General features: G+C 42.7%; 1 protein-coding gene across 3 annotated transcripts in view; it reads right to left on the reverse strand.

The window, feature by feature from the left end:
- PSEN2 (presenilin 2) overlaps nt 1-20826 on the reverse strand; it is a 126989-nt gene that overhangs the window by 102706 nt on the left and 3457 nt on the right. Inside the window, exon 2 of one of the 3 annotated variants that reach the window (XM_029593939.1) lies at nt 5801-5881. The exons of the other annotated variants lie outside the window; for them this stretch is intronic. The gene's annotated coding sequence lies outside the window, so the exon portion shown is untranslated. The remainder of the gene's footprint in view (nt 1-5800; nt 5882-20826) is intronic. 3 annotated transcript variants of the gene reach the window in all.

The following is a 20826-nucleotide window of genomic DNA, read 5'->3' on the forward strand; positions in this document are numbered from 1 at the left end:
TTATGACTGGTTTAAGAAATACATTTGATAGAAGTGATGCAATTCTAAAAGAATTTCTGCCCCTATAGAGATAAAACTGCAGCTGCATTCGACAGCAGACAGGGGGCATCAGTCAGGTCTAGCAAAGGTATTAGCACGCATCTCCTGCTGCATGTGGTAATGCTCCTCTTTCTGAGCAGCGTGCTCTCAGCTGAAGTTAAGGGTCTTAGAATTTCTATCATAAGCAAGTTGCCCAGAAATGGGGTGGTTTGGTTTAAGGGGAATTGCCTGGAGCCAGCACTGAACATGTCCATTCTGCAGCTGGAAGGAACACAGGAGGGAGCTGGGGGGAGGAGTTACCCAACCAAATTTTCGGTTAATCATCAAGAGCTGCTTTTTAACACAGAAAGAGCCCTACAGCTTGCCCTGCCCAGTTGGTGGGGCCATGGCCCCTGTGGCCCATCCCATTTCAACCCCTATGCTTTGCTCCATTGGCAGTGCTCTTGCCTCATGTCCAAAAAGCATTACAATGGCCATCATTAGTCCCAATAAAACTAGGCCTCACCTGTCAGAGGGGGGGGCAAGTGCTGCTCCCGATAGGAGCTAGAAAGTGAGAAAGTGAATGAAGCAAGACTAATCAGGGGGAGTTCAATGTAATAAGACAAAAAAGAAAAAGATGTGCTGAAGTTCAGTGTACCAAATTTTTTTTTTTTGAAAGCACATGAGTAAAGAAAAAGAAACTCCTAATGATACACTAATGCAATGAGTATTAGAGCACACCAACATGATTTATGTTCACTAAATCCAAGAATGGGATCCCCATACTACAAATTTCAGGTTCAGCCCCATAAACTAACACTCGCACCTGAAACTTTACATTTCCAGTGTTAAGAAAATGAGTTAAGCTTATGCACCTACCTGGGCTGGGGAACAATATCGAATGCTTTAACATGGGATTTGCATGGGAGAAATGCTAATTTGCGTGCACATTTGTATTCACTTTTTTTGTGCTAACCTCCTTGTTAAATAAGAAGTAAAGCGCTCATAAAGGCCGGTACACAACCGTACATTAATGGGTGCGCTCAGTCAACCTCAGGTCCAGCAATATTAAGCCAGTGAGATGTCTTATGAAAGGAGAAAAGAAAGCTCACAACCAGAACATTACTCTGCTCAAGCTACTATAGACACAGAAAGAGGAGTGAACAGATCCTGTGATCTACTTTGAATGTTACAAAGCAGAATAGAAACATGACAGCAGAAAAGAAAAACAAAACATATAGCCTATCTAGCCTTTCCATCCATACCTACTAATTAACTCTACCATTACCTCAGAGATTCCCTAGCTTGTCCCATGCTTTTTCTAAAATTCAAAAATTGTGTTCTGGTCTCCACTATGAAGCCGTACTATGCATCCACCACCCCCTGTAAATATATATATATATATATATATATATATATATTTTTTTTTTTTTTTTCCTTAGAATGTCAGAGTCTACCCCCTTTCACCTGCATTCTTTCCACTGAAAGAGACCCGCCTCCTCTGCATTGATAACTTGGAAACTTGGATATATACCGTATGTTTTAGAATAAGTCTGTCCTCATATTCTTTAGAACAGTGGTTCTCAACCTTTTTTTGGCCGGGACACACCTGACAGATGGTTCTCACATGCATGACACACTGAACATGTGATCATCACGGGGCTAAATGTAAACATGCACTCTGCATCCACAGGAATACCCTCAAACCCCAGCAATGAATGCAGAGCATTACCCGTACAACTCACCATACAAAAAAGATATTCTGGTTCTGATGACATCTGAGTAAAAGCAAAACAAACTCCCTTTACTACCAGGCACAATAGCCTTCCTTATGAAAAGACAGTAATTTACCACTAATGCATATCCTATTGAGAAACACAACAAATAAGATTGATACAAATACCTACATGCTAGTTAAATACCTCACCTCGGTCACACACCCAGAACTGACCTTCACCAAGTACAGAAAAAACACAAATTATAAATATGGAGACAGAAACTGGAATGGAAAACAAAAAAAGCCACTCTGCATGCAGTGCGAACCTGGAGAAATGGAAAGAGAAATATAGCACCTAACATAATCCCAGGATCTGCAATAATGCACACAAACTAACCCGCACAAAGTTACATCTGTATTATGGAACACATGCAAACAGTAACAAACCCTAAGAAACACAACTATTAAACCAGGCCCTAAACACTAATACATTTCCTATTGGGAAAACAGAATAAGCCAAGCTGCTACAGAGCCCCACACAGAAATAATTGTAAAGTTATACCAAAAATGTTACAAAACAGCTGCTGAACAGAATAATATTCAATTAAACAATCATAAAAATTATTAAAACATGTCCAAACATCAATAAAATATTTCAAAACAGACATCGCATAATACCCACTAATTAAAATGGCAGTCAATCAAGAAAAATAAATTTAAAAAGCCACCTTTACTTACCCTCTGCAGCAACTCTCCTACTCCTTTCCCTTCCAGGCCAATAGCACTCACCAGAAGCAGCAAGGGCTGCTGAAGCTCTGTCCTCAATCTTCTTCCTTGGCACCCTCAACCAGTCACTCACAACACACACACCCCCAATTAGACCCCACGACCAGTCTCGGTCTCTTTCACACCAGTCATCTTCCTGACCAGTCTCTCTCTCTCTCACACAGAAACACATCACCTTCCTGACCAGTCTCTCGCTCTCTCACACAGAAACACATCCATCACCTTCCTGACCAGTCTCGCTCTCTCACACAGAAACACATCCATCACCTTCCTGACCAGTCTCGCTCTCTCACACAGAAACACATCCATCACCTTCCTGACCAGTCTCGCTCTCTCACACAGAAACACATCCATCACCTTCCTACCAGTCTCGCTCTCTCACACAGAAACACATCCATCACCTTCCTACCAGTCTCGCTCTCTCACACAGAAACACATCCATCACCTTCCTACCAGTCTCGCTCTCTCACACAGAAACACATCCATCACCTTCCTACCAGTCTTGCTCTCTCACACAGAAACACATCCAACACCTTCCTACCAGTCTTGCTCTCACACAGAAACACATCCCACCTTCCTACCAGTCTTGCTCTCTCACACAGAAACACATCCATCACCTTCCTACCAGTCTTGCTCTCTCACACAGAAACACATCCAACACCTTCCTACCAGTCTTGCTCTCTCACACAGAAACACATCCCACCTTCCTACCAGTCTTGCTCTCTCACACAGAAACACATCCATCACCTTCCTACCAGTCTTGCTCTCTCACACAGAAACACATCCATCACCTTCTTGACCAGTCTTGCTCTCTCAATCACACACAAAAGCTCTCACCCATTCACACCCACAGACACAAGCTCTCACCCAGGCTTCCATTCACACCCACAGACACAAGCTCTCACCCAGGCTTCCATTCACACCCACACCCACAAGCTCTCACCCAGGCTTTCATTCACATCAGCTCTCACACAAGCTCTCATCCATTCACAGCCACAGACACAAGCTCTCACCCATTCACAGCCACAGACACAAGCTCTCACCCAAGAACCCATTCACACCAGCTCTCATCCAGGCTTCCATTCACACCCACAGACACAAGCTCTCACCCAAGCACCCATTCACACCCTCAGACACAAGCTCTCACCCATGCATCCATTCACACCCTCAGACACAAGCTCTCACCCATGCATCCATTCACACCCTCAGACACAAGCTCTCACCCATGCATCCATTCACACCCTCAGACACAAGCTCTCACCCAAGCATCCATTCACACCCTCAGACACAAGCTCTCACCCAAGCATCCATTCACACCCTCAGACACAAGCTCTCACCCATGCATCCATTCACACCCTCAGACACAAGCTCTCACCCATGCATCCATTCACACACAGACACACCAGCTCTCACCAAAAAAACTTCTTCCTTCACTGCAGGGATGGCCTCCAGTTCCGCCACGGCTTTAATCCGGCAGGCCTTGTTTTGACGCCACGGGAATGGGCGCCTCAGTCGGGGGTCGGGTTTCCTCTTCGCCGCTAGGGGTCGGGTTTTTCTCTTCACCGCTACGGGGATGGGCTCCCGTAGCGGCCTTGCACCGTTGGGGTCGGGTTTCTCCTTCACCGCTACGGGATGGGTTCCCGTAGCCGCTTTGCACCCCTTGCACCGTCTGGGTCGGGTTTTCCTCTTCACCGCTACGGGGATGGGCTCCCATAGCGGCCTTGCTTCGTCAGGGTTCTACATTGCCATTCCTCCCACCCCACTCCTGGGCTATGCTGTGCCTGCCTCACCGGCCAATCAAAGGCTTCCTCCCTTCTTCCTACTCCCACTGGCAGGTAGAAGGGATTGGCCTGCGCGGGGGAAGGCAGAATGAAGGAGGCTTCCCATTGGGCAGTGGGAGTTGGAAGAAAGGAGGCTTTCAATTGGCCTGCGGAAGCTGGAAAAAGGGAGAAGGAAAGTACAACAGGGCAGTGGGACACCTGGAGACGCGACACACTTGCCGGTATTTGGCGACACACCGGTTGAGAAGCGTTGCTTTAGAACAAAGATCACTGATCATTTTAGCAGCCATTCTCTGGAACAACTACAACTGGTTTACATCCTTTTGAAAGTGTCGTCTCCAAAATTGCACATATTTCAAATGAGGTCTCACTGGAGAATTATACAAGGGCAATATCACCTCCATCTCCTTTGACTATTTCTCTCCCTATGCATCCAAGCATCATTCTAGCTTTTCCCATTGCCTTGTCCACTTGTTCAGCCTCGAGATTATCCGATACAAATCACCCCAGATCTCACTCTTATTTTGAGCATAGAATTCCACTCTATAGTGCACTGCTCCCTTGCATTTTTGCAGCCCAAATGCATGACTGCATTTTTTAGTATTAATTCTTAGCTGTAAGATTCTAAAACAATCCTCAAGCTTCATGCAATCCCTCCTCATGGTTTCCAGACCTTCTGGGGTGTTTACTCTGTTGCAGATTTTGATATCATCTGCAAAAAGACAAAACCTTTCCCGATAGTCCTTCTGCAATATATTTTATGAAAAAGTTGGAGAACTAGTACAAGGCAGATTTCTGTGGCACCCCACTGGTAACCCCTCTCTTTGGGGTGAACTCCATTTTCTACTACTCTTTGTCACCTCCCACTCTATCAGTTTCTAACCCAGTCACTTTAGGACCCAATCAAGGGCACTTGGCTTATTTATCGTGTCAAAGGCCTTACAGAAATTTAAGCACACTACAGTCAAAGATCAGATTCATCTACAGTCAAAGATCAGATTCATCTAAGACCTACCCCTGGTAAAACTATGCTGCCTCAGATCTTGTCATCCATTGGATTCTAGAAAGCACACTATTCTTTCTTTTAGCAGCGATGCCATTAGCTTACTCATCACAGCGGTCAGACTAACCCAGGCTGTAGTTCCCAGTCCTCCTCTTTACTTCCACTTCTGTGAAGGGGATCCACATCAGGCCCATCTCCAGTCCTTCAGAATTACTCCCCATTCTGAAGAATCTTTGAAAAGGTCAGCCAAACACTAAATAAAAGTAAAGCCTCAATGATTTGTTCTGCCTGTTAAAAGTCCCCACTCCCCCCCCCCCCTTTTCCTCCTAGTGTGTTTACTGTAATCCCCATTCAATAATGGAGTAAGAAAGCCATGAAAATATTTGCTGAGGGGAAGGGAGAGAGAAAGCAAATACTCCTTTGCCAAATATGGAAAAGGTGTGTTCTGTTACTGAATAGGACTAAGATTCATACATTCAAGACACTGCCACTCACTTCGTGTGACCTTGAACAAAGTAATTTATCTCCCTGTGTCTTCAGGACCCCAGTTGAAAACAAGGCATTTGATGACTTGATCTGATTTTGTACAAGAAAAAAGAAAAAAAAAGTTAGTTAGGTCACAGATATTGTGCTGATAAAAGTAAATCCAGCAGGAGTCACCTACAGATATTAAGCTCCCTGTAAGATATACCACACCTGCATGGTACAGCCACATAATATACTGCTGCTAGTTGGTGAGAATTTTGTTGGATAAGCTTTCAAAACATTAAAAATAAAAAAAATCCATTTTCTCTATACTGGAGCCAATAAAAAACTAGTTTTTCAAAATACATTTTAAAGGAAAAAAAAAAAAAGAGAGAAATATTTATGAGCTAGAAAATCTATATTTAATACAGAGGTCTGGATGGTCTAGATCAAAACCTGAATTTAGACCTTGGCATCTATAATCAAATATAAATACAAGTTTTCTTTTTTTCAGTCTGCATCTAGGATTCCCAGAAAATAAGTGTTGGGACTGAAGTGTTGATCTTCGTCTGCCGTCATTTATTATTTCTACACCAAACACCTCCAGTTTCTTAGAAACAGAATTAGTGCTTCCTGTTTAATACAGCACTCAGAATCACTAACACTGCCAATCATGCTTGCTCTCTAAATATTTGCCTCTTTTTACCCTAGGGCATATGGATTTATTTTATGTTTTTTAATTTGTCAACAGTACTTACATTTTGATAGTGTTTTCCCCTTGGGTTATTCTCCTCTTGCCCTTTCATCCATCCCCAAATGTCACTTATCTTCTCCTCCCCCTTTTCCCAGGCTTTTCTTTTGCTTCAGGCAGCTTATGCCACTCAAGAATAAATCATTTCAAAATGTACACATCCTACTTTATGTGTTTAGCAACTGTATCTTTCTATCACTTGCTGTGCAAACCAAGATGAGCACCTTAATGAAAGATTTAAAAAAAATCATATGGGGGGAAAAAAAAAAAAAGCTAAACTAAGCAGCACAGAGTGGCAGATACAATCCTGCTCGGCAGACTGGATGGACCATTATGATCTTGATCTGCTGTCATTTACTAATGTTACTAAAAGACTGCTACACAAAATAAATCTGTTTCCGCATAGATCTGGTTCTAGGAGGTAGAACAGGAAACAAAATCCTTCCAAAACAATAAGAAGGCAGAGTAGGGAGCACTATTCAGCAGCTTCAAACAGGAGAATCACATGCCTGGCTGTCTGTGGAAAGTATGAGGCAAACTGATATGTAAATAGTTGTTTTACAGAAACCACAATGATAAAGAGATGCCAAAGAACCAGAATGGAAGCAGAGAAAGAAGCAATACCTGGCTTGCATAGCTACACACACCCACACACCAAGGGCCCAATTTACCAAGCTTCCTTCCACTGGGGCCAATGCAATATGGTGCGCTGAGCAGAGGACACTGTTAACCTGCAGTCGGATGTGGGTAGAATAGGTGCTGATCAATCCCCTAATGCAATAAGGGGATTAGCGCATATTCAACGTGCGTCCAACGCGAAGTGAATCTAATAGCGCTCTTCACATGCAAATGCATGTCAATGAGGCTATTAGGCATTCACCCCTGATGAAAAAAAATAAATAAATAATATATTGTGCGTCTCGGACGCACATTTAACTGTCATCCATTAACGCCTGCACGCATAAAAAAAAAAGTTGAAAAATATAAGAACTAAAAAAAAAAAATTGAAACGAAAAGTTTATTGGCGACTGTCTTCCTTACTGGCGGACAGCCAGGACAACAGACGCCGATAAACCCAGCGTTGGTTTTCGTGACTACCGTTCATCGCTAAAAACCAAATGCAGAGTTTATCGGCGACGGTTTTCGTGGCTGTCCGCTGGTAAGGAAAACAGATTGGGTTTGCTAATGTGACCCCCTGATTTAAATATTGCATGGTGACCCACCTTGGGAGCACGTTAAGAGAGTGGGTGCTGACTGTTCAGCGCCCGCTTTCTACGCGAGTTTATTGCATCGGCCCCATAGAGAGGACGTAAGAAAAGCTTTAGTAAAAACGAGGCTCTAAACATATTCAGACCTGTAGCAAAAAGGTTGAAGCCTTGGTGTACAGCAGCACTGCCCACATTTTCAAACTGTTCTGTGGTGCATAGAAGAAATCCAGTGGCCGATGGAAACTGTAAAAAGTAATCTGGCTACAATCCATCTGTGGATGGCCAAATAACCCCTGTGCTTCAGAGAGATTTCTGCCACTTTTCTAATCAGTACTAGCTGTCACCTGGTGAACATTTGCTGGAGAACGTACCTTCACCACTAACACTCCTAGCCTGATCCCAGCACTCTCATCCTTCAACCTTAGGACTTGCATACTTTTTAATTCCACCTTCCAGTCACCTGACCCAAACTGATCAGTCAGTCTTCCAGCCTGGTCTGATCTCTCTTCCAGTTCCCTTTCCTGCCTGGCCTCCCTCTAGTCCTGTAGCTTTGTGGACAGGACATGCTACGCACATTTGGCTACAAAACAGCACCCCCTTGCAGTCAAAGCTGCCAACGCTTGGTCCCCAATAGATGCAGTAAGTGTCTCTACATAGCAGGTATCACTTCCTTTTACAGACCAAGTCCGTAATGCTGCTATTTTCATCTCTTGTACACATTAATTCTTTTCCAACCACTTTCAAGAGTGGACAAAAAGTACTTCCAGCATCTGACCATCCATACCAAAAAGGAAGGACAAAATGCACACAAAAAAAAAAAAAAAAGGTGACCTTTCCCCAGATACTTAACCTTTTTTTGCTGTTTGACAATTTGTTTCCACTTTATTACAGTAAAAAGTGGAACAGGACCACAGAATATGAGGCTCCATGGAAAGGAAAAGTAGATGAGTTAATAAAAAGCCCTGAATGCACACAAAACTGAAAAACTTGCATGAGGCAGTTTCATAGCACAGAGATACAAAAAAAAGGAAGTAAAACAGATCACAGGCCTTCACGTGCAAGAAAAAAAAAAACAGGCGTGCAAATTCCCCAAAAGACAGGATATCAGAAGACAGTCCCCCACACAAAGCTCTTCTGTTTTACAAACCCTAGCAATGCACCAACTAGTGTTTTTAGCAAAAACTGGGCTCTTTACATATCACCTAACCTGCATTTACCTGCGCTCCCAGACTTAATCATGCGTATGAGTTGAGCTATAGATATCGTTGGCATTGGCCATGCCCTCAAATGAGGCAGAGTCCGTATATTAAATTGGCACTTTCACTCTTAAACACCAGTATTTATAGCCTGGCTCTGCCAGCTTCTCCTGGTTATGCCTTGCTTCCTTTCTCCCAGCACTCCCTAGCTGCACAGCATACACTTTCCACTCAGCTTTTATATCTTCCCTTTTTTTTGAGCACTCCATTAACACCAGTTCTATAATAAACCTTACACAAGGGTTAACATGGCGTTTTTAACCTTTGTCTCTCTGCAGCCAAGCAGCCATACCTCACACAGTTTTTAATAGAACAGTCCACATTTTTTTTTACACCCTAGAACAGCTGCCGGCATGTTTTTATGCCACTTCTATTTTAGGCCCTTATCGGTGAAAGAAAACAAATTTTTATGAGTGAACAAATTGATGCTCTGTGAGACACAAAATGTCAGAGTGCAAACAGAAGTCAAAGCACCTCAAAAGATGAATTAGGATAAATGGAAACTGAAAAACATTCACCAGTATAAAAATGCGCCACTGGCTGTTAGCGTTGTGGAGCAAAACCAAAGGGTGTAGAGGGGGGCTAACATTTTCAGGAATCAAAGACCATCAAAAATGGTGAAAAGTCACCAAATTTCAATCCATTGGGATCATGTTCATGGATTGTGGATGCCTTTAACATTTTCACCAGCACGAAAATGTGCCATTGGCTGTTTTAGTGATACCTCAGACAGTTTTTTATAGACAAACTCTCATGACAGGTTTCACTATATGACCCTAGTGGGTGATTATTGGTATTGAACTTAAAAGTGCAGTACTAGCACTATTCACGGCTGTATCCTATGGGGGAGCTGGTCCCACCATCATTAGGAGAGTTCGGTTCCACTGCAAGACTCCTACCACTAGGGTACCATTTACTGATCTGCAGCTGAGGCAAAGTGAGGAAGCAGATGATAATGACTGACATGCTATAGCATCCTTTTCCACTTAAACTAAGTGAAGAACTTGATGTCAAAAGATTATATAAATCACACTTATGGTGTGGGCCACTGTTTCTCTTCATCCAGCTTCAGTCAGATGTCTCCAAGTTTCAGCTGGTGTAAAGGAGCAGTACCATGGCACCTTCCAAAGGATTGTTTAGCCTTTCATCTCTCACACACTTTTTCCAAATCTGGACATTTTGCAAGAAGATTTTCTGTCAAAGTGGACAAGAGTCATTGAGTCAAGCTCAGCATGGAGCAGTGGAGCACTGTAGTCATGAGTGTGAGCTGTGGTTTAGGATGTTGCAAGATGTTTTTGGCCAGCAGGACTGCTCGTTAAGCTTGGCTATAGGCCTGGGGAAAGCAATGGCTTGTTATGAGATATCTACTATCATATTCAAAAACACAGATGCTAGAATGTCTTTCTAATGAACTGAGGCCATGGCCAGCCACAAATACTTCAGGAATATCAAAACCATTAAAATTGGCCTGCAGTTTCATCACTACTTGCTAATTTAGGGTATCAGTCATATAGAGGATCTCCAAAAAACCTCAAAAGATAGAATAAAAATACCTTGTCATAAACCTTTTCTTCAAAGAAATCTGCTGCAATGCATTGGCATGATCTGTCAAGGAAACACAGACCATGACACCAGATAAAAGCAAGTTTGCTTACCATAAACTGTGTTTTCTGTACATATCAAAATGAATTAGCCATGCTGCATGGGTGACGTCAGAGCGGCACTAGGCAGAGCTGTCTCTCAAAGCTTAAGGCTTTTTGCCCTACTGGGCATGCGCGGCAGTTTCCGCTCAAAGAAGTCTCTTTAGTTCACTAATAAGAAGATATCTTATGTTCTTATGAAGGGCAGGAACGCATGGCTAATTGATACTATCTATGGAAAACACTGTTTACGGTAAGCAAACTTGCTTTTTCCTTTGATAAGCAGGCTGAATTAGCCATGCTATATTGGGAGTCCCAAGCTGAGGGTTGTGAAAAAAAAAAATCTATCTATATAAATAAAAATGTTAAATAGTTTGGACAAAATCGCTAATCTTAGAAACCACTGAACCGATTGCTTTCAAATTTGGACACAACCTTCATTTCGCATACAGGAAGGTTCTTCTGTACTTACATTACAGATATGTCACACCTGTGACAGGTAAAATAGGTTTAAAAATTGTTTCGAGAAAACAGCGACATCTGCTGGACGTAAGCGCCATCTGTTACACTAACACACGCTACACTAATCATTTCGCCAGTCCAGGTCCACATTTCACTTCCATTTTAACACATTCGCGCACTTTTTTCACCGGAAGATAACTATTTCCTTTACAGATAAAATACACCCACCACCCTTCTCACACCCCCCACACACATGCCAAATTTATTTACTTCCCAGGCCCTCACAACACACACAAAACCTGACAGAAGTCCGGGAGGCTCCAGCGGGAGGCCAGGACCGGTCCAGGACACATCTCCTGCACTACGGCCGTCGGCTGCCAGCAATCAACATGGCGCTGACGGCCCTTTCCCTTACTATGCCACTCGGGGACATCAATGGCGGCAGTAGCCCATGTGACATAGTAAGGGCGAGGGCCCTCGGCGCCATTTTCAGGACTGGCAGCAGGCGGACCTTTACCCTTACTATGTCAGAGGACCTACCGTTGCCATTGCTCCACCCCACTGACATAGTAAGGGCAAAGGGCTGTCTGAACCCGTTTCAGTGCTTGCAGCTGACGGACCAACGCCAATACATCGCTCCCGGACCGCTCCTGAACACCCGCTCCACCGACTGACATTTTTATCAGGTCTCGGGGGGTCTGGAGGGTGGGGGGTGGTAATGAATTTATTGCGAACATCTTGGGGAGGGGTAGGTTTAATTCATTCAGCAATTCTGGGGGGGCAGGCTACTGTTTTTCGCAGGGCTGGGGGGGGGGGAGGGGCAGGAGAGTGTGGGGTGGTTAGTTTAAGAGAACTTTTCTCATAGGGTTGTTTTTTGGGGGAAGGGGGAGGTTCACACACAAATACATACACTAAAGTTGCACGATCTCGGGAACGCACCAAAATAGCCCTCCCCAGACCACAAAACAAATTTAGAAGTGCAAATTTGGTTAGGCACTCCCCTATTTGGCTACATAATGCACACAGACGCCCAGGGACAGACCACATGTAGCACCAACAATTTTAATTTCCCAGGTCTTGGGAGGGGGCAGGAGGGTGGGGGGTTATTATTTGATTTAAAGGGTTGGGATGGAGGGGGTTTTTTTGGGGTGGGGGGTTCCCACAGAAATAGAAAGACAAAGGTTTTCTGATCTGAAGGGTAGGCAGTAGGCGGGGGGAGGTGACAGTGAGGGGAGGGAGAATGAGGGGGGAGGTGAGTGTCAGGGGAGGAAGAATGAGGGGAGAGGTGAGGGGAGAGAGTTGGAGTGGGGACAGGGGAGGGAAGGGGGGTGAGTGACCAAGGGGGAGGAGGATGAGTGACTGAGGTAAATGAACAAGGGGAAGGGGGAGGGAGGGTAAAGAACCTGACTCTGCCACTGCAACCCGTGGCCGGGTACCGCTAGTGATATATAAAATGGCTCTACCATCAATAACCAGAGGCCATGTTATAAACACTCTGACAACCTGGCATCCTGGATTTTTCTAGCCCTGCTAATATGTATATTCTACCTCTCTTCCCTGTGGCTTCTTTTGTAAGGAATCAGCTCTCAACACTGATAGGTCCCAATGTAAAAAAAAAAGTTTCTATTCTCCAGAATGTATGCAAGCAAATGATATACAAGTCTAACACAAACAGGAAAATATTTGTTGGATGTTAGTGACACATTACCTCTCACTTCCCAGTGGAACTTCAGCTTTTTTTTTTACTTCCCCTTTTTTTGTTCTATAATCTTTTGTGCATGAACAATTAGAGAATAAAAAAAAAAAAAAAGATCATGAGAAAGATTTTAAATGGTTTGTGCAGAAGTGAATCTATGCCATGATACCTGAAATAAGACAGCCCTTTCCACATTAGCTAGGTTGCATCAAGGGTTACATGAATCAGATAGGTCACTGCTGCTTTACACAATCCACGTACTTTCCCCGATGACCGCAATTCTCCTTTAAACATAAAACTGAGCTGCAATACCACTGACTGTCAACTGTGAGCTTCAATTTTTAAAAATATGTCATCTGCCTCCTGAAAGTCGTCCTTAAAATAAGGAAGGTTGGCTATTTGCAAATGAAAAGTCATCTGATGGTTATGCCAAACAAAAAATGTCACATAAGCATGGTCTGCAACTTAAACAAAAAAATAAAATGCACTCTTTAGTTTTTTTTAAATTTCTTCTGAGATGTGGCAGATGCACTCCTGCCCCAACAGTGTAGTCATAAATTACCAGGCATTGTGTCCTGCATCTTGAGTATGACAAATTAATAGCCAGCTTTATCTAATAAAGTGAAGTACAGTCTTCTTCTAGAATTTACATACAGCGAGTTTCTATAATCGTAGAACACCACCATTTGATTTAAACATTTGCTGACAGTGTTCCAATTGCAACTCCAAATACACAAGCAAGAGGAAGTGATGTCACCATTGGCTGCATAATCCCTGAGCTCCCGAACGGATTGCTAAATCTCCCTCCATCGGGCTCTTTCAGAGCAGAGACAAGCTCTTTTGGCGTTTCAGCAGTCAATAAAAGCTGCGAGATGGCAGCTCAAAAGAAAAAAAAAAAAAAAGACAAATTCTCCTTTACAAGTGCCGCCACGCTGTTGGAGTTGTGCGCAGTCGGCAGCATGCAGGGCAAACTATGCATCCCCAAAGGTTAGGGGAGATGTTGGAGTGGGGGAAGGCACGCCGAGCAGCTCTGTTTTTTTAAATTGATTCGGGGCCATCCACAGTGACAGGGCTGGCTTAAAACAGGAGATTCATGGTTTGCTGGCCGAACCGAAAGAGGTGGTGGATCTGAGGCAGTGGGTCGAAGAAACAAAGATCTATCTGGAAGACCAGGCCTCAGAGCTGGCAAGTTGTAAGCTGTCCCAACTTAAAAACTTATGCAATCCAATACTGAGTTACTCAGTCATATTGAAGAGCTGGAAAATATGTCATGGAGAGAGAATTTAAGATTCAGAGGCATTCCAGAGAATTCAGAATTTACTGACTGTACACACGTGGTATCTGGTATCAGTGCACAAGACTTGGGCCCAGATTCAGAGTCCTCTGAGGCACCGGTGAAATTGGAAAGGGTGCATAGAGCACTGGGAGCTGCACGCAATAATCGCCCATGAGATTTAAATTGCCTGCTTTCACAGTTTCTCTCAAAAAGAGATTATCATCTGGGCAACTCAAAAATCAGGGCCTGTGATATATTTCCACCTTGTGGCCGTTCCATATCAAGATTTAGTGATGTCTACAATCGTAAGAACATAAGAAATTGCCATGCTGGGTCAGATGAAGGGTCCATCAAGCCCAGCATCCTGTTTCCAACAGAGGCCAAACCAGGCCACAAGAACCTGGCAATTACACAAACACTAAGAAAATCCCATGCTAGTGATGCAATTAATAGCAGTGGCTATTCCCTAAGTAAACTTGATTAATAGCCGTTAATAGACTTCTCCTCCAAGAACTTATCCAAACCTTTTTTGAACCCATCTACACTAACTGCATTAACCACATCCTCTGGCAACAAACTCCAGAGCTTAATTGTGTGTTGAGTGTAAAAATTTTCTCCGATAAGTCTTAAACGTGCTACTTGGTAACTTCATGGAATGCCCCCTAGTCCTTCTATTATTTGAAAGTGTAAATAACCAATTCACATCTACTCGTTCAAGACCTCTCATGATCTTAAAGACCTCTATCATATCCCCCTTCTCAGCCGTCTCTTCTCCAAGCTGAACAGCCCTAACCTCTTCAGTCTTTCCTCATAGGGGAGCTGTTGCCCTTCTCTGTACCTACTCCATCACAACTATACCTTTTTTGAGATGCGGCGACCAGAATCGTACACAGAATTCAAGGTGCGGTCTCACCATGGAGCAATACAGAGGCATTATGACATTTTGGGGCGGATTTTCAGAGCGTGGTTACGGCCTGGGGCGGTCCGGGGGTGTGGCCGCGCCCTCCGGACCCGCCCCCAGGTTGCGTCCCGGCGCGCTAGCGGCCCGCTGGCGCGCGGGGATTTACGTCTCCCTCCGGGAGGCGTAAATCCCCCGACAAAGGTAAGGAGGGGGTTTAGACAGGGCCGGGCGGGTGGGTTAGGTAGGGGAAGGTGAGGGGAGGGCAAAAGAAAGTTCCCTCCGAGGCCGCTCCGATTTCGGAGCGGCCTTGGAGGGAACGGAGGTAGGCTGCGCAGCTCGGCGCGCGCCGGCTATACGGAATCGATAGCCTTGCGCGCGCCGATCCCGGATTTTAGCGGATACACGCGGATCTACTAAAATCCAGTGTACTTTTGTTTGCGCCTGATGCGCCAACAAAAGTACGCCAAATCGCGCTATTTGAAAATCTACCCCTTTCTGTTTTATTAACCATTCCCTTCCCAATAATTCCTAACATTCTGTTTGCTTTTTTGACTGCCGCAGCACACTGAACTGACAATTTAAATATGTTATCCACTATGACGCCTAGATCTCTTTCTTGGGTTGTAGCACCTAATATGGAACCTAACATTGTGTAAGTATAGCATGGGTTATTTTTCCCTATATGCGTCACCTTGTACTTATCCACATTAAATTTCATCTGCCATTTCGATGCCTAATTTTCCAGTCTCACAAGTTCTTCCTGCAATTTATCACAATCTGCTTGTGATTTAACTACTCTGAACAATTTTGTATCATCTGCAAATTTGATTATCTCACTTGTCGTATTTCTTTCCAGATCATTTATAAATATATTGAAAAGTACGGGTCCCAATACAGATTCCTGAGGCACTCCACTGCCCACTCCCTTCCACTGAGAAAATTGTCCATTTAATCCTACTCTCTGTTTCCTGTCTTTTAGCCAGTTTGCAATCCACAAAAGGACATCGCCACCTATCCCATGACTTTTTACTTTTCCTAGAAGCCTCTCATGAGGAACTTTGTCAAACATCTTCTGAAAATCCAAGTATACATCTACCGGTTCACCTTTATCCACATGTTTATTAACTCCTTCAAAAAAGTGAAGCAGATTTGTGAGGCAAGACTTGCCCTGGGTAAAGCCATGCTGACTTTGTTCCATTAAACCATGTCTTTCTATATGTTCTGTGATTTTGATGTTTAGAACACTTTCCACTATTTTTCCTGGCACTGAAGTCAGGCTAACCGGTCTGTAGTTTCCCGGATCGTCCCTGGAGCCCTTTTTAATTATTACCTCCAGGGGCATCCAGGTACAATGGATGATTTTAATGATAGGTTACAAATTTTAACTAACAGATCAGAAATTTCATTTTTGAGTTCCTTCAGTACCCTAGGATGCATACCATCCGGTCCAGGTGATTTGTTACTCTTTAGTTGGTCAATCTGGCCTACTACATCTTCCAGGTTCACAGTGATTTGGATCAGTTTGTCTGACTCATCACCCCTGAAAACCATCTCCGGAACTGGTATCTCCCCAACATCCTCATTAGTAAACATGGAAGCAAAGAATTCATTTAGTCTTTCTGCAATGGCCTTATCTTCCCTAAGAGTGGAGGGAGTTCAGAGATGTTGTCACTACACTTCGGAATCATAACATCAAGTGGCTTTTCCTGTTTGGACTGAGCTTCACTATTGCTGGAGTAACTTCCCATGTTTCTACTGTTGACGAAGCAGTGGACATCCTGCAAACAGCAGGCATGGATATTGCTATACCAGATATCACCACATCAGTTAATGGAAGTAATTGACCATGCTATGACACCCCCAGATGATGTGTGGACAAAGGTGGCAAGAGACTACAGCATCACTCTGGAGGACTGTAGTCATCTAAAGACTGTCCAGCATGATTAGTCTGTTTGATATGGACTTACTGATTAGTTCATACTGGCTTGGGGTAGATTTATGGCTCTGATAAGGGTTACTTAATGTTGGTTACTTAATGTTATTGCTTCTTTCATACAAGTATAAGGGGGATATTCTCAATCTCATATATTGCATCTTGGGTAGGTCGAAAGTGGTTGGTGCTGTTATTGTTATCCAATGTTATTTAATTACGGAAAGTATTTCAATCTCTATCTCCAGGAAAGGAAAGTACTCATTTTTTAAGCCTACTTTGCAGTCAAAGAGAAGGCCCTGGTGTTCTTCTTTAACCTAAAACGCACATCTTTCAGTGCTCGAGAAACATCGTCCTCAGTTCGCTGAACTATCCATGGCCTATGTTAAGATCTTATCTATTAGAAAAAAACTGGACACTGTTTCAACGTATGTGTCCGATGGTTTAATAGACATACTGTTTCTCTCTGAAATACAGCTAAGTAATGCTGTTCTCCCATTGTTAAAACATAAACTGTCCTGTAGGATAGCCCTATCTTCAACAGATGCCTTCATATTGGAGAAGAGGGAGTATTCTTTTATTTTACAAATCTGTGCTCCAATTATAAACTCTTTCAATTATCTTAGGGACCTGGTTGTGAGTATCTAGTTGTTAAATGTAATGGTGGATATTGACATTATTGTATTGTTTTCTGGGGGTCCTATCTAATGACTTAACCTTTATTGATTTTTTTCACTAGTCTTTTAGTCTTATCAATCAAGGTGTTAACTGGCAATTTTAACTTACATTTAGAATGTAAGCCCAAAACTATTTTTTCTGCCTTTCAGGATCACTTGAAAACCTTGTAATTAAGACCAATTATCTTGTCTGCTACACATAAGGGAGGCATATATCGGATCAAATTTTATGCCACAGAACCTCCAACTTTGCATAATTTAATGATCGAACCAGTTTTATGGTCTGTTCATTATCTATTAACTTCTGACCTGTCTTCCATTAAAGTTCCCCTTAGTAGGGAAGTGAGTTCAGTTGTTAAAAAGATTTGAAAACCCTTATATCCTGATTTATTTATTCAGGAATGATAGGCAATTTACATTCATCCTCACTTGACCATCTTACTGCTTCCTTTCTCCAGGCTCAAAATGATATTAGAGAAAAACAAACACTCTCCAGAAATCCTAAGATATTTTGCCATAGACCCATGAGGTCCCTTGGTTTAATGAATCCTTAGTCCCGGAAAAAAGGAAAATGCAGAACGACATTGGAGAAAGAGGCCCTCTGAGACTCTCTCAATGAATAGAACACTGCTAGAAAAGAATATAGGGCATAGTTTGAATCATCTCAAAAAAATTATTTTATTACCTGTTTATAGAATATTAACTGCCCCTTCGAGTTGTTTAACACTGTGAAGACTAACAAGTACTCCGAGTGAGGACAGCAATCAGCCTAAGACTGATCCACAGGATTTTGCTATTTATACAAATTTGTTAAATCGCCTTCCAATTTTTACAATAATTTCCAAAGCGATGTACATACATTAAAAACAATAAAATGAACGTAAAACACATCAAAACATAATACCTCATCGCTTTCGTGTACCCACCCACCCACTCCATCTCCAATACAATATATTCATCATTACCACCCGCCTACATCATATCACAGTCAGCAGATATAGCGCCATCTTACCTCCTGCCTACTCCACATTTCTAAAAATACGCCCCCTCCTTCATAGTAATACCCCCTCCCACTCAATCCCAAAACACCTCTAAAATAAGGAACACACCAACTTAACTTCCGCTGTCTTAAATCAACTATAGCACAGAGAACTCTTACACCCTGAGCTAAGCTTTCCCAGCAACAAGCTCTAATCACTTTATCTTATTTAAGAGAGAACTCTAATGCCATCAGCCATGTTTTCAGCAGACGGCAAAACTTCATCAAATCTGTTTCCTCTCCAATATTAAGAGGGAGCTCATTCCGCAATAGTGCAGCTGACATAGAAAAAGACCGATTATAAAGTATATTATGTTGAAATTTCCTAACCGGGGGTTGCTGGAACAAAAATATACTGAGAATGAGTGGTCCTTTGAGAACATTTCCATGAGATCTTATTTCTCAAATGTAAAGGATCTAATCCTTGTAAGATCTTAAAGGTCAGGACCAAAACTTTAAATTTGCACCTCAGCTTAACCAGCAACCAGTGCAATTTCTTAATCAGAGGGACTGCTAATTCCCTTCTTGATCGTCCCATGACTAATCTCGCAGCCGTATTTTGGATTACCTGGAGCTTACAAATTATCAATTCCTTTTAATGGATTTTTGCAACTAATCTGTGATTTTTATTTGGTTCTAGCCTGACTAAGGCTCAAATTCAATGTGCTCTCAGATCTGGCTTTTTAAAATTGCGTTTATTACTACATTGGAAGTTTATACTTGACCAAAGTGATTTCTGAATGATGGTTCAGGCATTTGTGTTGACAGTTATTGGGCTGCCTGCTTCAACTCTAAGGGCTCTACATCCTCCAAAATTCAGCTGCTCAGCTAATTTTAGTAGGTCACCGTTGGGATCATGTTTCCCCATTGTTGAAGTCCCTGAGCTAAAAAATTCTAACTTATCCCTATCAATTAAAAAGCAGAATGAAAATACAAACAAAAACAAAAACTTTGAAATGTTTGTATGCTAATGCAAGAAGTCTAAGAAGTAAGATGGGAGAATTAGAATGTGTAGCAGTAAATGATGACAGACTTAATTGGCATCTCAGAGACATGGTGGAAGGAGGACAACCAATGGGACAGTGCTATACCAGAGTACAAATTATATTGCAATGACAGAGAGCAGCACCCGGGAGGCGGTGTGGCGCTTTATGTCCGGGATGGCATAGAGTCCAACACGATAAACATCCTGCACGAGACTAAATGCAAAATTGAATCTTTATGGGTAGAAATCCCTTGTGTGTCGGGGAAGACTATAGTGATAGGAGTATACTACCGTCCACCTGGTCAAGATGGTGAGACGGACAGTGAAATGCTAAGAGAAATTAGGGAAGCTAACCAAATTGGTAGTGCAGTAATAATGGGAGACTTCAATTACCCCAATATTGACTGGGTAAATGTATCATCGGGTCACGCTAGAGAAATAACGTTCCTGGATGGAATAAATGATAGCTTTATGGAGCAATTGGTTCAGGAACCGACGAGAGAGGGAGCAATTTTAGATCTAATTCTCAGTGGAGCACAGGACTTGGTGAGAGAGGTAACGGTGGTGGGGCTGCTTGGCAATAGTGATCATAATATGATCAAATATGAATTAATGACTGGAAGAGGAACAGTATGCAAATCCACGGCTCATGTGCTAAACTTTCAAAAGGGAAACTTTGATAAAATGAGAAAAATTGTTAGAAAAAAACTGAAAGGAGCAGCTGCAAAAGTAAAGTGTGCAAGAGGCGTAGTCATTGTTAAAAAATGCCATTCTAGCAGCACAGTCCAGTTGTATTCCACACATTAAGAAAGGCGGAAAGGCAGCAAAACGATTACTGGCATGGTTAAAAGAGGAGGTGAAAGAAGCTATTTTAGCCAAAAGATTTTCATTCAAAAATTGGAAGAAGGATCCAACAGAAGAAAATAGGATAAAACAAACATTGGCAAGTTAAATGTAAGACATTGATAAGACAGGCTAAGAGAGAATTTGAAAAAAAGTTGGCCGTAGAGGCAAAAACTCACAGTAAAACCTTTTTTAAATATATCCAAAGCAGAAAGCCTGTGAGGGAGTCAGTTGGACCGTTAAATGATCAAGGAGTTAAAGAGGCACTTAGAGAAGATAAGGCCAGATTGTGTGCTGCGGCAGTCAAAAAAGCAAACAGAATGTTGGGAATTATTAGAAAGGGAATGTGAATAAAACGGAAAATGTTATAATGCCTTGTATCGCTCCATGGT

This window comes from Rhinatrema bivittatum, chromosome 3 (assembly GCF_901001135.1).
Source record: "Rhinatrema bivittatum chromosome 3, aRhiBiv1.1, whole genome shotgun sequence".
NCBI classification, from domain to species: Eukaryota; Metazoa; Chordata; class Amphibia; order Gymnophiona; family Rhinatrematidae; genus Rhinatrema; species Rhinatrema bivittatum.